The 5,271-nt window shown below is 32.9% G+C and overlaps 1 long non-coding RNA gene across 1 annotated transcript; it reads left to right on the top strand.

The window, feature by feature from the left end:
• Nucleotides 1-228: 228 nt before the first annotated feature.
• Nucleotides 229-1,205, top strand: LOC104085290 (uncharacterized). Its single transcript, XR_683813.4, has 2 exons — nt 229-459; nt 919-1,205. It is a non-coding gene; the product is annotated as an uncharacterized lncRNA (long non-coding RNA).
• The last annotated feature ends 4,066 nt before the right edge of the window (nt 1,206-5,271 follow it).

The raw sequence follows: 5,271 nt of genomic DNA, 5'->3' as shown, positions 1-5,271 counted from the left end.
TCGACTTGGAAAAAGACTTCAAAAGAAGAAAAAGAAAATTTTAAAAAAAAAACAAAGAAAAAGACTTTGAGTCTCCCCTCCGTGGACTTGGAAAAAAAGTTGTTTCAAGTCAATTCCACTGCACAAGAATACATACCGGTGGCTAACCGAATTATTAGCAGAATATTGAAATGTTTAAAACTCTCTAGATTCTTAAATAGTACAGGAATAGAAGAAAAGTCAGTTAATTAATTAACGTGGAATTAGAACACTGACAGGGAATTGCATATAGCACCTATAAGAAAGGATGCAATTGTGCTTTATTGCAAAGTTGCATACTAACACTTGAAACACTAAAAAAGAAAATGGCAATTAGAAGCTTAATTTCAAGGTTTCGTCTCATTGCCATAGTTACTTTTGTGATGATTATTTCACATTCTGGCGTGATCCCCTCTGCGGAAGCTGGATTCAGTCATAGAGGTACTTTTCAAAATTTGGATTTAAGTTATATAAATAATAGTTTATCTATATATCAGGTTATTTACCATTTTTATCAGGTTAACAATTAATATTAGCATAGAAATTTGTCAATAATAACTTTATAAATGACCTATTTCTGTGAATATATATATATATATATTTAATATTGTCGGTTTACTTATAATTCCTTTATGCATTTAATATTGTGCATGACAGTGTAAAATATTTTTAAATATCGATTAATGCATAGAAACGTCATAGATCTACATGGGAATCTTCGTCAGATCGATCATGTAGTTACGGCCAATCAAGCAGTGATCGATTGGCCTACCAGAGAGCTGACATTAGAAGACCGATAGAAACTAAACTCTTGAAATCTACTGCTTGTTAGGTGACCGGCTTCGCTTATTTTCTTCTTTTAATTTTTATTGTTTTGGGTTTTGGATTATGTATTTGCAGAACTATATCAGAAGCCAATGTATCCGCCATGTCTATGTTGCAAATCAGCAGCACCTCCACCACCATATTGCTATTGTGCCTGTTACGTTACTCGATCTGATAATCCATAGCACTTAATCCTATGAAAAGCTGCATCTTTGGATTGGAGAATAAGTTGCAAATGGGTTGGAATAGTTCAGCATAATTATAAATTCATTATATAATTCTATTTTCTGGAATAAAAATTGCCAATATGTCAAGAACAGTATCATAGAGTTGATGATTTATAATTAATGTATTTAGTCTCACTGGTGTTCTTTTCTTTTTCCACGCTGTTGTCTGTTTAGCTCCTACTTCCTGCTCTAGTGAGGATCCAATTACTTGAAATTTTTCTTCTTTATTAGTTGACATTTATTTAAGTGTTCTTCCTCATTTTAGTTTTATTCGACCAGTGAAATTCAACTTGGCGGTAAAAGATTTTGTATTTGTAAAATACGGAAAATTTTCACAAATAGTCACTTTTGAACTCTGTAATTCAAAATAGCCACTATCTTGGAGATTCAATTTACCCGAGTGAAACATCACGATAATAGGGGAAGCGCCAAAAAGTGGTCACTGAACGAGCACTATTGAGATTTTTTTCTTTCCTATACACTATTTGAAACCTTATTATCAAAATTGTTACATTTTTGGAATTTACCCGACCTAAACACGTTTTAGCTAAAATAAAATATATTCGTTTAAAATAGACCCCTTTCTTCGGTGGACTGCCTTATTTAGACGCGCAATTTTGGGATAGCTTATATTTCAGTTAGAAATTTTAGACACAATCATCGCACCATAATCAAGGCAACATATCTGTAAAATCCTTCTATTACACAGATTTTCTTTGGTTTTCCATAAACAAGGCAACAAACTCAAAAGAAAAAAAAAAGCTTCGGAAGAACACAATTGCAAACAATTAGCTGCATTCTAAAGTTTTCATACGATTGCGTAATTGTTTTCTCTACAATTGAATTGAATTTGGCGATACAATGTCAAAATTGGCGATAATGCTTCGGCTCAATGGTAGGTGGGATAGCTTTGGGAGATACATAGATTTTGATGTTGACGGAATTGTAGTCAATGAAGATTCAAATTATAGTCAATTGAATGTCGCAATTGCAGAACATCTAATGATCGATACCTCTGTAAAAATTATCGAGAACAAATACACTGTCAACGAACGTTGTCCTCCAATGGAAATTCGGAACGATATGGGAGTTCGAGTGTATATGGAGATGAAAAAGGAAAATCAAAACTTAGGAATATATCCGTTGTGTATTACAGTACATGATTTTGATTTGGAATGCAGTATGTCGAATGCGAGCACAATTGTAGGTTTGCTCTGTTTTTTCAGTGGGGGTATTTTTTCAATATCGAGTGTTCTACAATTTTACTACAAATTATCTACAACTATACTACATAACAAATATAGTTGAACTGTTATGTCTCTAAAAATAATTGAAGTGTAACTATTACACAGTACTTAAGGTTTGAAAAAATAAAAATGTGATCACAGAACAAAGTATCTACAAGTATTATGTCAAATACTGAATACCTTAATATACAAAGGTTTGAATTACTATACCTTTAATTGAGTGCAAGTACTTCTGATTATCGTAATACTAATGTGGTATAATTGTCAAGCAATTGTAACACATTTGGAGAAGTATCAGGAACAATGAAGTTGATTGATATGCCAACATCTTCGGCAACTGTGGAATATGAAAGTATCATAATAACAGAACATACGCCAAAAGTAATTGAAGTAGGCCAAGTTTACCAAGATAAGCAAACAATTATTAGTGCAATGAAGCAATATGCTGTCATGAATAAGTTTCAATTTATGGTGAAAAGGTCTAGTGCAAGAAGGTAGGAATATATTTGTCAAAATCATATTGTGTATAAGTTGTAGTTTTTATGTATATAAATTGTTTAGAACAATTTGATGTGCATAAACAACCTCGTATTCTGTAGCTACAATTTGCATAACATTTTTATAATTATTTTTATTCTGTAGCTACTGCCTCGTATGTGTTGGTGACAATTGTACATGGCACTTCAAGTCCACCAGCATAAATGAATCAGCATTGTTCAAGGTTCGAAAATTCAACAGCTTGCACACATGTTCTTTGTTGGACAACACATATATACAACGCAAAGCTATTGCCATGATAGTTGGCATCATGATCATGCCAAAATATGCGGATCATAAGACAATATACATACCAAAAGACATACAAGCTGGCATGTTATGAGAACATGGTGTGAACTTACCATTCATGCAAGCTTGGAGAGAAAAGAAAAAGGCTTTGAAATTTTTGAGAGGTCATCCTGTTGATTCCTACAGTCGGTTGCCGAGTTATTTGTAAATTTTGGAGAAGACTTATCCGGGGTCGGTAGTGAAATTGCAGAAGACTGAAGATGACTGTTTCTTGTATGCATTTGTTGCTCTTAGTACGTCCATCAAGGGTTGGGAGCATTGTAGGCCAGTTATAGTAATTGATGGTACCTTCTTGAAGTCGACATATAGGGGAATCATGCTAACAGCTAGCACAATGGATGCAGTAGGTAATGTAGATTAATTATAAAAATATTGTAATAAAGTTGTTTCTAAGGCTATATTTTTTATATTTTCAAGTTTTATTACTGAAATTTAATTTCTTTTTTCCACCTATGTGATAGGTAGCATATTACCACTAACATACACTGTTGTTGATTCATAAAATGACGCATCATGGAGGTATTTTTTTGAGCAATTCAAACATGCATATGGTGAAAAACCAAATATGTGTGTTGTTTCGGACCGGAATGAGAGTATCTTGAAGGCAACATCTACGGTTTATACTGGCATGCCACATTATGCTTTCATGTGGCATATTTGGACAAATATAAGGTCAAAGTTCAAGAAAGGTCATCTAAAATTAAGCGAATTGTACTTTGCCGCAGCACGATCATACACACTTGATGAATTTAATAAAAGAATGTCAAAGATCGAAGAGATCGATACGTGTGTTAAAGCATACCTATATGATATTGGTTATCACAAATGGTCTCGAATAAATGCTACGGTGAACAGAACATGGACGATGACATCAAATATTGTAGAGTCCTTGAATGCGGTAACCAAATATGCAAGAGAGTTGCCCGTGGTTGAACTATTAGCGTACATGAGGACTCTTCTTGAACGTTGGACTAATGAAAAATTATTGAATGCAAAGGGTACGTTCACATACCTTGGAAAAAATACAACAAAGAGTTGGAAGACAACAGGACATTATCACAGAAGATGAGAGTAAGTTATGGTCCATAACATCATATAATTGATTTTATCAAAATAAACATATACTGATAATTGTAGATATGTTGTTGTATAGTTGTAGATATTTTTTATTTTATCAAGTGATGACAACTTGTTGTATGTTTGTAATAAAAATGTAGGTAAGGGCTTCAATAGATTACATTCATACTGTGATAGATGGTGTGAAACGCTTCATTGTTTGCCTTCAAAACAAGAGATGTAGCTGTGGACAATTCCAGCTTGATGAACTTCCTTATCCACATGCTTTGGCGGCTTTGAGGCACGGGAACGAGTCTTATAAAAACTATTGTTCTCCTTAAAGAGAGAGCCTTCTGCAGACTTATGAAACACCAGTAGACCATCTACCTGATGAAAGTAAATGGGATATGCCACAACATATAGCAGAAGAAGTTGTACTGCCACCTACTGAGAAAAGGCAGCCAGGGAGACCTAAAAAATAAAGATACAAACCATATGATAAAATAAATGCAAAGAAGTACAATGTTTCATGTGGCAACTGCGGACAAAAAAGGGCATAATAAAAGATTTTGTAGGAATGCTCCCAAAAGGAAATAAGAATTAATATAGTATAAATATTTTTTTACTGGGTACTTTTGATGATAATATGTCCTTTAAGGCATATTCAGTTGTATTTGTTGTGTTCTGGACAATTATAGTTATGGTGTAATTGTGTTGCTAATTTGAATAAAGATTGTCTCCTATAATGAATGTTTGGTAAACATATTTTAACTCTTAATGCCATTGGTTTGTAGTTGTTTCGTTCAATAACTGTGTTTATTTATTAATTTTAAGCTTTTCCTAACAATACTGCTAATTTTGAATAGATTATGTATTTTTGTATATTAGTTGTAGACCGAATTGTAGTTATAATGTAAAAAAATTATTATCTGAGAGTTTTGGTATATCGTTGCTTGAAATTTTCTTTAATTGTAAAGCTAAACATTTAATAACTTACATTTAGAGTAACATATGTTAACATAATAGGGTAAAAGAAGACAACAGAAAACATA

The sequence above is a fragment of the Nicotiana tomentosiformis genome, chromosome 3 (genome assembly GCF_000390325.3).
Source record: "Nicotiana tomentosiformis chromosome 3, ASM39032v3, whole genome shotgun sequence".
Classification (NCBI taxonomy): domain Eukaryota; kingdom Viridiplantae; phylum Streptophyta; class Magnoliopsida; order Solanales; family Solanaceae; genus Nicotiana; species Nicotiana tomentosiformis.
This window is presented reverse-complemented; position numbering and strand designations above follow the sequence as displayed.